Raw genomic sequence first — 13,250 nt, forward strand, 5'->3', positions numbered from 1 at the left:
ATAAATCCTAAAATGGCCGTCTGTGATAAAACTTAAACTGGTGACAAAGATGAATGAAACAAGAATTACTGGGGAAAGAATTTATGTAACGACTACAACTAAGTTTCATTTTAAGATTATGGGTTCCAGTGTGCAGCAGATCTTCAAACCACAACCATCTTACTCTCAGGTTTACAATGAAAAGGCACAGATAAAGAAAACTACAAGGGCTTAAGAAAACATATGTGGTTAATATTAAAAAGACAATGCAGAGCCTTGCAAGTACATTAATAAAGTAGTGGAGCATTAAGAGGGTGGGTTCACTCAAAAATGAAGATGATTTGATCATTAGGGCAGAGGGGAAAACAGCAGAGCTGCTTCACAAATAACTTGAATCAGTATTTACCAGAATGGGGGGAGTTAGAGATTTGCAAATGAAAGGAAATGAAATCTATGGACAAAAAATGAATCAAGAAATGGAGGTCTGATCAGTTCTTGTGCAGAATCAGACAGCACACAGCCCAAATTTGAAATATGTGTTAGTACTATGAAGCAAGAAGGGTTATGGGAATAGGATGTAGGTACACCAACAAATGAGTCAAAACTGCACGATTTTGGATTGATAAACCAAATACAAAAACAAAATGTTCATTATAACTCTGCAAACATGTGATCAGTAACACTATTAATATAGTTTTGCATGCCCTATGATGTTGAGGATGCATTAGCTTTGGAGAAGTTCCTTCCCAGGTTACAAGAATGCTGACAAGAATGGAAAGTGAGGGGGTGGAGTGTTGAGTTGTGAGAAAAGGTCAGACTGATACTAGACAAGCATTCGATACAGAACTTCAAAACTAGAAATGTGGTGGATAAAGTAAACATGTTTTAATCTAACAATGGATATTATAGAAGATAAGAGGGCATAAGATCAATTTGCCTATCGCACCAACAGGTCAACAGAGGATGCCATCTCCACAGCACTTCACTCTGCCCTGACCCACCTAGACAGCCCCAACTCCTACATCAGAATGCTGTTCATTGACTTTAGTTCGGCATTCAATACTGTGATCCCCTCCAAGCTGATAGCCAAACTTCGCCAGCTTGGTATCAGCGTATCACTCTGCAATTGGACCTTGGACTTTCTGACTAACAGACCCCAATCAGTTAAGTTAGACAACCTCTTCTCCTCCACTCTCACCCTGAACACTAGCGTGCCTCAAAGCTGTGTGCTGAGCCCTCTTCTGTACTCCCTTTTCACCTATGACTGCATTCCTGTACATGGTTCTAACTCCATAATCAAGTTCGCAGACAACACCACGGTGGTTGGGTCTGATCAGAGGGGATGACGAGACGGCCTACAGGTACGAGGTCCAGCACCTGGCCTGTGGTGTGCCAACAACAATCTGGCCCTTAACACCCAGAAGACCAAGGAGATCATTGTGAACTTCAGGCATGCCTGGAGTCACATTCACATCCCCATCTACATCAACGGAACTGTAGTGGAGCGTGTATCAAGCTTCAAATTCCTTGGTGTCCACATTTCCGAGGATCTCACCTGGTCCCTGAACTCCTCCATCCTGATCAAAAAGGTGCAACAGCACCTTTATTTCCTGCGAGGCATCAAGAAAGCTCACCTCTGTCCCAGGATACTGATGGACTTTTACCGCTGTACCATTGAGAGCATACTCACCAACTGCATCTCAGTGTGGTATTGCAATTGTCCCGTATCGGACTGCAAAGCACTCCGGTGTGTGGTGAAAACTGTCCAGCGGATTATCGGCACTCAATTGCCCATCATTAAGAACATCTACCATAAACGCTGCCTGGGCAGGGCGAAAAGCATTATCAGGGATACATCTTACCCTAACCATGGACTTTTTAACTCTCCTCCCATCCAGTAGGCGCTACAGGAGCCTCCGCTCCCACACCAGCAGGCACAGGAAGAGCTTCTTCCCTGAGGCTGTGACCCTGCTGAACCTCACATCACAGCACTAAGCAATATTGCACCCATATTGTACTGTCTCAGTACTTTTATATTTGTGTGCTGTAGCACTTTTTTTATTCGCAGTTATTTCGTAATTAACTCAGGTCTTTTATAGGTGTAACATTACCTCATTGCTCTTGAACTCAATCCCACGGTCTACTTAATCTCCTCTCTTGCAGCTGCAGGCTATCCTTGATACCAGTCAAGTGAGTATTTACTGTTCTCCCTCTGTAGTAAACACATGCTTTGTCTTTTTTTTAGGTAAGCAGACCAGAACAGTACACCATACTCCAGGTAGTGTTTCACCCCAATTGTAATAGGACTTCCATTTTCCTGTATTCAAATTCCCCTGTAAAAATGACAGAAATTTACCTTCTCTTGATTTTATAATTTGATGGTGTAATTTCAGTTCAACAACTTGTACTTATATGGTCTATTTAATGAAATGTTCCAAGCATTCTACACTGCCAAATTCAAAGTAAATTTTAGCTAACATTAGAAATTAGGGTGGATGATCTGGCATTTAAAGTGATGAATTTTTAAAGAGTCTTAAAATCAAAGAGGTCCACTGAATGAAAAGGACAGCATCGGACCGAGGTTGTTGAGGGCACACCTGCAACTGCACTGATTAAGGAATGCTGAAGAGGACAGAACTGAAAGAAGTAACAGAAAATTGTAGGGCTGTAAAAAATTGTGGAATTAGAGAGGAAAGTATCACTCTAATTGAGATCAGTACAGATTAGGTTTGAATAGGAAATTAATTACCTTTATATCCTCATGGCATATTAATTTACCCACAAGGACAACTGGATATTTTTGCTTCTATAAAGTGGTCATAAGGCATCATACCACACTTCTAATGAAGGTCACCTTACCAAATATGTTCACCTTGATTCTCTTTCCACAGACGCTGCCTGGCCTGATGAATGTTTCCAACATTTTCCATTGTTATTTGTGAAATGTACTATATGGTAGAGAACAGCAAATGATATGAAGCAGCTGTCATTACTATTATGGAAGCAGCAGCGGAGCGAGAACTTTCAACTGCACAGTTAAAAAAGTTTTAGTGCCAGATGAGTGCTATTACACTCAGTCGCCACTTTATTGATACACCTGTTTGTTAATGCAAATATCTGATCAGCCAATCAAGCAGCAGTAACTCAATATATAAAAGCATGTAGACATGGTCTAAAGATTCAGTTGTTGTTCACACCAAACATCAGAATGGAGGAGAAATGTGATCCAAGTGACTTTGGAATGATTGTTGCCAGATGGTGTAGATTGAGTATCTCAGAAAATGTTGATCCCCTGGGATTTTCATGCACAACGGTCTCTAGAGTTTACAGAGAACAGGGTGAAAATTTTAAAAAAACATCCACTGAGCAGCAGTTCTGTGGACAAAAATGCCCTGTTAATAAGAGAGGTCAGAGGAGAATGGCCAGATTGGCTCAAGCTGACAGGAAGGTGACAGTAGCTCAAATAACCAGGTGTTACAACAGTGCTGTGCAGAAGAGCATCTTTTAACGCACATGTCGAAACGTGAAGTGGATGGGCTACAGCAGAAGAGCATGAACATAATTAAAGTGGCCATTGAGGATATGTTGCAATTTCTTGCATTGTTTTTTGCACGTGGCCCAGCAGATGCACTCTTTGAGGCCTGTTCCTAAAGCAACGTCCTTCTAGCTCCAGGGGAATGTTATGGTGAATGAATAGATGCAGCAATGGGAAGACCGCTCTGCCAAGGGCTGAGAGATATTTGAACAAAAATGGTACACCTAAGCTTTCTACCTGCAAAAGGGCCATGCAGCCTCCCCTTGGTCAAAGTCTGGCACTTCTGGCAAGAATACTGAGACTGAAGACATGTGCTTTGGAGGTACATGCGTACAGGGACTAAATACCTGTGCTGTGGGACATGTACAGGGACCGAGTACCTGTTCTTTGGGGGAAACCTGTGAGACAAGTAAATGTGTGCACCCAATCTTCCTACTCAGTCAGCTGAAGGAACCGAGGATCAAGTCTCTTTGAGTACAACAGAGTTCCAGTATCTTCCCTACCACAGTCCTGAGCAGCAAATGGAGTTACAACAGCAGCCAGCGTGTCCCCGAGTCTGGGAACTTGTAAGTGACAGTGCTCCTGATCTCAACAGTAAAATCTGTCAAGGCACAATTCAAGTTAGATTTGAGGTCGCAGTAGGGTCACAAGTTTCAGAAAGGAGAATTGCCGTTTGCGCGTTAGTCCCATGGTTTCAAGGAAATAGTGTTAGCAAAACATTGCTATGTGAAGAAGCAAGAACGAGGAAATCTGCAGACGCTGGAATTTCAAGCAACACACATAAAAGTTGCTGGTGAACGCAGCAGGCCAACAGCATCTCTAGGAAGAGGTACAGTTGACGTTTCGGGCCAAGACCCTCCGTCATGACTAATACCAGCAACTTTTATGCGTGTTGCTTGAAGAAGCAAGACATTGCTTTTCACACTAGTAAGACTGGAAATCTCAAGGTAGAAGACTAATTTTGCAACTTATAAGATTCATGATATTCAGATGAGTTTTACATTGGGAAAGGAAGTGCTTGGGAAAACAGAAATCCCAATGAGATGACTGATTTCCCCAATGAGACCCAGAAATGCGTGCAAAATGTTCTACCACCTTGCTAATCCAATCACAAACAAGAGAAAATCTGCAGTTGCTGGAAATCCAAGCGACACACACAAAATGCTGGAGGAACTCAGCAGGTGACGCAGCTTTTATGGGAAAAAAAAGGTACAATACACTCATCTTTTTTACTCCAGTCCTGTCGAAGGGTCTCGGCCCAAAACATCGACTGCGCTTTCTTTCCTCAGATGCTGCCCGGCCTGCTGAGTTCCTCCAGCATTTTGTGTGTGTTACCACCTTGTTAAACTACTTTTCCACAGCATATTGACTCATTTCCCACCCCACCCCCCCAAGGAGGTGGGTGAAAAAATTTGCAGCTTAAAGTGTATGCAAAAATGCTTAAAATGAGTTGGAAAGGCACGTGGCGCATGCAGCAGGTAGTGATGCTGGCTTACTGCTCTGGGTTTAACCCTAATTTCTGCCTCTATCTATGTAGAATTTGCATATGCTGCCCATAACTACATGCAGTCCCATCCCCCTCAGCACTCTAGTTTCCTCCCATCTCTCAAAGTTATACAGCTTAGTAGTTTAATCAATGACAGTAAATTAACCCTGCTGTCGGTGCTTTTTGGAAATAGTGACAGAAAGAAGGTGGGTAGGCAGGGGTATTAATAGAAAATTGAGAGAGCATAGGCTACAAGGAAGCTAGTGAGGGAATGAGATGGATGCAATTGCTCAGACAGCTAGCAAAGATTCAACGGGCTGAATGGCCCTCTCGCTATTACATGAAATAAACTGGCATAGATTTTATCTTGACGTTCCTGAATATGACTGCTGCGCATCTCCTAACCTTCTAAATAGACCTATGGTGAGAGTCTTTGGAACTTCAATAACTAGTACTTCAAATACCTGCTTGATAGGCAGTGTAATCTTGTATAAATCTGAACTGACTTGAATTTGAATCTCAATTGTCACATTAGAAAAAGATTAAATTTGATCAGATTTGTGGATTAAAATATCATTCACCCAAAAAGCAAAATAAAATAAGCAATATTATTAGATTTCTCAGATAAAGCAGAGTTTTTGAAGAAACTATAAATAGGTTCAGTGAAGTTGATGACTGCCACTTAAATATCCACAAGTAACTGAAGAATAAATACAATGATCCCCTTATATTGGCCAAGAATTCATAATACCAGACACAATCTCATTTAAGTGCTTTGATCACAATTTTTTCATTAGACTTACCAGAATAACATACAAGCTTTGGCAACTGCCAATGCAAAAATGTGCAGCTTTCCACAGTTCCACCCAGAAATCTATTACTTATCCAAACTGCATATTGGGTAACTGAACTAAGTTTTAACTTCACTTATTACAAATAGTGCTGACACAGCCACAAGATGTTCAACTCATTTATGGTATGAAGTCTACACATAATTTGATGTGCTTTTTGAATGCAATGACGACATTTCGTATTTAACATGTTCAGAGCATTCCCACAACTGTTCATAGAAACTTTATTTTTTTTAGTACATAAGCAATCATACAGAACCAAATGAATTAAATCTACAAGTAAAATATTTGATCTAATGCATAGAGTTATGAAACAAGCAATTAAGGAAGAGAAGCATTGAATCACAACTATCAGAGCATAGTTCTATAGGAGCAATATTAATTTTTCAATACAGAAAATGAAATTGCATTTGACAATTACAATAATCCTAAACATACAAACAATTTAAGAGCTTCAAAAAAATGTAATAAATTTCCATTCAAAAGAATTACCTGAAACTAGTCAGTAAATAAACTCGTTATCCATTCACAAGACCTGGGCTTTAATGGCAAGATCAGCAGCTATCATTCATCCCTGTCTGTACGGGAGAAGGTGAGACTGAGCTACTTTCTTGAACTGTTATAGCCTACGTACTGAGGATACACACACACTGCAGCAATGAAGGAGGGTGGAATATCTCCAACTCATATGGTGTATGACTTGAAGAGGAAACGGAGGCGGTGAGTGTCGATGAACCCATTGCTCTTCCTCATCCAGGTGATTGGGCTCAAAATTTGAGAAGTGATGTTGGCACTTTGTTAAGGCCTAGCCTTCCTCAATTATACAAAGGTAATTTGCTGAAGTTGTGGTTCTTCATTTAAATTCATTCCTTTTATAAGAGCAACTTTAAAAACAGAAACAATATTGGGCTGGATTATACCCAAAAATAAAGCATTAAAACAGGAATTGTGTAATTTCCAGTTGATTTCAACTCAGCAATCATATTGTCAGCCCTTTACAGCAAACAACAGCAACTCCATATTGGTTGCTAAGGAAAATGGCAGCAGATGAAGAGGAAGGTGCTGCCAGATTCACCGACATGTTTACAGTCTGAAAACAGTACAGGAATCCAAATCATTTCTGATTATAAAGCCAGACTCCAGGCCTGATTCTGTGTAGGGTCAGAGGTTAGATGCAGAGCCCATCTGTAAGTTCTGTACTTCTGAACTACAGTAGACAAGTATGGAAGTCAAGAACATGCTGAACTGCACAATGCTGACATTCTCTAGAACCATGAAATGAAATCCAAATCAGGGCATTATTTCCAGCTCAGGCTTCAAGCCTTTAGTATAATTTGTTTCCCACTTCTTCTCTCCGGATATTGTTGCAATAAAACTATACTATTATGCCTTTCCAATCATACTGATGAATTTCAATTTCTTTTGTACATTCGTCTTACTGTGCTTTTTTTTAATCCATCTCTGCAAGACTTGTACAGGCTGTTTTTCTTTTAATTATATGTTTACTTATCTTGGCACGCATTAGTTTAGCCTGAACTCAGATTTTTAAAGGTAGTATTTACCCTGCGTACCTACAACTTCTGCAGAGATCCTTACAAAGGAAGGCCCCAAGAAACAGTGTAGCCTGCCAGCTCCTTTACACTAATGCTAATCTTTCGCCGACATGATGATTGAGAGCCCCATAGAATATCAACAAATCTTTTCAAATGTTTTCAGTATTTTCTAATGAGGTGCTGTTGAAAATTTCCTTGCTTGTGTTGCTCCCATGTTTTTCAAAGTCATCTTTGTTCATGTGCTGACTCCTGATTCTAAATAATTCTGCCTCCAAAATAATGTTAAATGTAGTGACTCTATGGTCACTGTCCAGAGATACTTTATGGATTCATATTTTGTACATGTTTGGATCAAGAAAAGCAGCGAAAAACTGTGACTAGTTTTTTTGCTGTTGAGAAACTGTTCGTGCATTTGGATCTGGGAACACAAATTTGTTTAAAAGAAAACAACATTCTATGCGCCTTGAGATGGGAGGGGTGGAGATCTTGTTCTTCTTCATCTTGTGCATCATCCTCCCATCAGACTCTTAACTCATCCTTTAGCCCTTCACATTTTGAGATAAACTGGAGGCCTCATTATACCCTTGGTGCAGATTTGGGGGGGAAGAAAACAACATCATTCCTGAAACCAGGTATAAAGAAAAGAAATCGCCTTGTCATAAAGAGGAATTTGACTGAGCATGGCATCAAGAAGGTTGGATAATACCAGAAACAAAAAAATCAAAACTTTATATAATGAAAGATGGCTTTAGTTTATAAAAAGTTCTTCTAGCCCAATACACCACTGGAGAAGATCTCCAAGGCTTGTGACCTAGCAGAACCATCTTCTGCTACTTCATTAGTCACCTTCAAGATCACATGCAGCAACACTTGCAGTCGTTGGAACAATTTCCAAACCACTTGCAGCAAGATAGAGATAACATGTGACATGGGCCGATAAGTGCCAAGTAATATTCACACCAAGCAGTTACCACCTTTAACACAATAGAATCTAATCACACTTGTGACATTCAACAGCACTGCATCGCCAAGAATCCCACCATAGCACCTAACCGTGACTCTTTTGCTTGCATCTTCGGAAACAAGCTCTGTTACCATCTTTAATATCTCCATTTTCCCCTTCCAGGGTTCTTTTGAAGACCCTGATCTGGAGTTACACACTAACTACGGTTCTTTGCTGGAATGGGACCCGCTCTCGGGGGTTTCATGAATGGCCATTGTTTGGCAAGCCAAGGGCTTGGCCTAAGAGCTTTGCCTGCCTTCAGAGGCCCGAGATTTTGTGGCTCTGGAGATGAGTGGATTGAATGTCAGTGTCACAGCAGGAGATCGATGTGTCACCGGGGGAGTCGGAAGATCTACGGCTGTGTGCCCAGAGACCCGAGATCTTTGGGCACAGAGCTTGGAAAAAGTGGCGCAACAGACCTTTATCATCGTAAACCAGCGAGTTGTTCGTTATGTCTCCCCTCTCGCTGTGAAACAGAGACACCTCTTTCTCCCTCATTAGAGAGAGAGAGAGACTGTGGTATGTTGCATACTGGGTGAACAAATAGTCTTTGGGGTAATTGCAAGTCTGGGTCTTTGCTGTTGCTTTGCTCATGCTTGAGTGCTCGATGGTAGGTGCCAATGCTTTTTTTTTGCCAGTGGGGGGAGGCGGGGATTGTTGCTTGCTGCCGCTTACACGCGGGAGGGAGGGGAACTGGGGGGGACTTTGGGGTTTTAAGATTTAACTGTCATTCATTCTTTGGGGCGCTCCTCTGTTTACATGGATGGTTGCAAAGAAAAAGCATTTCAGGATGTATGTTGTATACATTTCTCCGACATTAAATGTACCTTTGAAACCTTTGAATCACAGTCGTGGAAATCATCTAATACACTCACATAAGTATTTTTATTCATGCAAGAACAATGAAGGAATACCTTTCACGTGCCTGGATTGGTACAGCTTCAACAATACTCAAAAAGTTTGACATTATCCAGGACAAAGCAAACCACTTTATTGGCACATTATTCATCGTATTAAACATTCCAACACAAACAGGCAATGGCAATAATCTATACATTTATACTGCTAAAGGTTTGAGAAGGGATTTTTAACTGTACCTCCCAAACATTTGACATCTAACCCTTAGAAAGCCAAGGGCAGCAGATGCAAGTGTAACTCTTGCTTCGGCTAGCAGCTAAATATAGGGGGTGATAGCCCCCATCCCAGCCAAACTTAGAAATCTCCTTTGGGTGGATGCTGCACGATGTGTCCCCTGTTACAAATCAGTACCACGAAATAACAAACAGTACACAATACGTGATTAAACGATTAAGCTTTATAATTCTTACTTTGACTATACGGTTAGTAAATAAAACAAAAAAAAGAAAAAGCCCTATTCTTATGAAACAGTCTACTGCGCAATGTTGGAGCTCACTGATAAGCCGATTGTCCACCATCAACCTCCTCCAAGCGACACTGACCTTCGGACCCTCGCTCCAAGCCCACCCATCCAGCGGTCTACCAACTCTCTCCATTCGTGTCTTCTCTCCTCATCTCTCCTCGGCAAAAGAACCGCAAAAATCTCTCTTCCAGACTCACAAGAAAGAACAACAGCATTCCAAACCCCGTTATCCCTAGTCATAACCCAAACATTGCTGCTACAGGGAAACCATTACATTATCAGTGAAACCTTACAGCATGTTACACAAGCAAATGCCGCTGTCACCTGCAAGCTCTCCTCCATGTCACACATTGATCCAACATCACTGCTCTTTCATTGGCAAGGGTTGAGATTTACGACTCTCAACCCTGATGCACTATGTTACTACCCAAGACAGAATTTGTCAGTGTAATTCTATACGATCCTCTCAATGGAATGGGATAGATGATAAATGTTGCCCTTGCCAGCACTACTACGAACGGCAAAAAAATCCAAAAAAGAACAATCTGCTTTTCATGCTACATCACCTTAATCTACAAACACTTTGAAGCAGATCCATTTTCTCATCCTGAACTGCAATGATCCTAAAAAAAAACTTGTATGTTATTTTCAACAATTTAGTCCACAGGCAATGGCTCACATTTCACACGCATCATGAAACCACCCATTCCTACTTTCCAACTAGCCTTACCCTAATTAATATCCTCACAGTTTGTGCTGTCAGATTCCATGTAACTCTTGATGCCCCAAACTTAACTCCAGTTGAAATCTGGTGAAAGAAACTGTTGTGCCCTACCTCCAGACAGAGTCCCCTACAATCCAATTCCAACTCCATCCAACCAAATATATATTCAGGTTAAGTTCTAAACAAACCTTTTACTCAAAGCTAGGCTTCTAACATTATCTATTAACTGTCAACAAAACCATTATAACTATCATTGCACTATCCTCCATTCTAATACATTAAAACCTTCATGTCCTAAAGACTGCTCGCTACATTTCTTGCTCGCACATTACCCCGATTATGCTATCTACAGCTGAAATAATTTTAAATTGTGGCTGCCATCTGATAGCATGTCCAAGGTCTCGCCGACTGCAACCATTGACCTGTTGCCCACTTTCAAGGTGCTCATTACTCAAACACCATTCACTTGTTCCATTTGCATCCTCCTGTTCACTTTCTACAAACCCATCTGTTCATCCAAACGCTTAGCCAAGCTTACTAGCTTAACCACAACAATAGTCCATCAAGAGTTTATAGAGTCACAGGTTCAGTGCTGTACAGCAGAGGAACAGGCCCCTCAGCCCATCATTCCCATGCTGACCCTTTTGTCCTTCTATACAATCACATTTGCCCACATTGGATCTGCATCCTTCTACACATTGTCTATTTAAGTGTCTGTCTAAGTTAGGGATCGCCAACCCATCGATCGCGATCGACCGGTAGATCTTTCAGACTTTCCCAATAGATCCTGAAGAAAAATCAAAAATAAAATACACAAATACTGTTGTAATGTGAGCATTATAAAAGTAAGTAATACTAATTAGGATAATGGTAATATAGCAATATTTTTGCTAAAAGGCTGTTTGTAAAGAGAGATTGTTTCCGGGTTGCAGAGGTTTAGTTCCATTCTTTCTGCCCAGTGCGCATGTGTGTAGTTCCCCTGCCATGCACTGCGTTTTCAGCGTAGCCTGTGCTGCATCAAAGTGACAATCAGATTAGGGATAAGAGTACAGTCTGTCGCAAACATCAATATACGGCAGTGGTCCCCAACCTCCGGGCCGCGAAGCAGGCAGTGGTGCAGCAGTAGTCGGGATGCACACAGCACATTTTTAAGAAAAAAAGCCGAAATAAACAAGCTAACTAATTAATTAGGTGAATGTCAGCTCAGATCAGAGGCGATGCAATCGGCAATTGCTCGTGATATCCTGATAGCATAGCGGAGTCTCCACGAAAGAAGGCAAAAACATACAAATTCCATGCAGAATGGGAAGAGGAATTTCTGTTTACCTTGGTGAAAGACAAATGTGTATGTATGTTGTGCCACCAAACACAAGCACTGACTAAAAGAAGGAATCTGGAGCGGCACCAAAACACCAACCGCCAGGAATTTAAAGACACCTACCCCCCCCAAACAGTGCAAGTTGTGCCTGGAAAGTTGAGCTGAAATCGGGGTTGAAGGCCCAGCAATCATTTTTCACAAATCATGCTGCTCAAAATAAGGCTGCTATTGAAGCATCATTTCGTGTAAGTCACCTTTTGGCTAAACACAAGAAGCCTTTTACAGATGGCGATTTATTCAAGGTCATTACTGCAGCAAGTGTTTTTAATGACTTTAAAAACAAAAACGGCATCACAACCGCAATACATAATATGCTGCTTGGCCCTGCAACAGTAACAAGGAGGGTAGAGTCATCGTCAGAGGACATGAATATTTTTCACTACAGTTCGATGAATCCCTGGATGTAATGCAAACAGCTCAGCTTGTTGTATTTGTCAGAATGGCTTTCCAGGATTTTACAACAGAGGACTTCCTCACTCTTTTGCAATTAAAGGAAAGAACGAGAGGTGAGGATATTTACAATGAGTTTAAAAAAATATGTCCGTGAAAATGACATCCCCATTCATAAACTGGTGGTAATTACTACTGATGGGGCCGAACAATGCACGGTGTGCGTGTTGGTTTTATACCACTAAAAGTCAGTGCCTGCTTCGGGTCAACTTATCTATGTGAAATTGCATTTTCACAGATGAAAATTATTAAATCTAAGTACAGGAGTTGACTTACTTTCAGACACCTCACTAGGGTTGCCAACTTTCTCACTCCCAAATAACGGACAAAAGTAGCAGTCAAATCCCGGGACATTTGTGTTTACCCCAAGAAAGACTAGAAAGGACCATGAAGCCTTACGCGGGCACCTGCGTGCGCATGCTTGTACGTGCCGATTTCTTTTCTTTACCTCACCAATCGGTTTTGGCTTAATTTTCATTATTTCTACTTTACATAGGCTGTGTATTTATCATATCATTCCTGTTTTTACTATATATTAGTGTTATTTTAGGTTTAATGTGTTATTTGGTATGATTTGGTAGGTTATTTTTTTGGGTCTGGGAATGCTCAAAATTTATTTCCACATAAATTAATGGTAATTGCTTCTTCGGCGTAAAGCATTTCAGCACAAAAGGTTTCATAGGAACGCTCTACCTTAGCGGGGGAAATACGGGACAGTTGGCAACGCCACACCTCACAGACTGTCTCAGACTGGCTGTCTGTAGTTATGAGCCAAATTTCAGGGAACTAGCAGAAAGTATTCAGCCCCAGTCATCACACTGAGTGCAACAGTCAATTTTTATTCATTTATTTTTCGTGTTGGAATAAAATTAAATAATGAAACTTAGAATTAAAGGTGTGAAGTATTGTA

At 41.0% G+C, this 13,250-nt stretch overlaps 1 protein-coding gene across 5 annotated transcripts in view; it reads right to left on the minus strand.

The window, feature by feature from the left end:
* Nucleotides 1-13,250, minus strand: part of adcy7 (adenylate cyclase 7) — a 160,049-nt gene that overhangs the window by 95,243 nt on the left and 51,556 nt on the right. The gene's annotated exons all lie outside the window — the stretch shown is intronic.

Source organism: Mobula birostris, chromosome 15 (assembly GCF_030028105.1).
Source record: "Mobula birostris isolate sMobBir1 chromosome 15, sMobBir1.hap1, whole genome shotgun sequence".
Lineage (NCBI taxonomy): Eukaryota > Metazoa > Chordata > Chondrichthyes > Myliobatiformes > Myliobatidae > Mobula > Mobula birostris.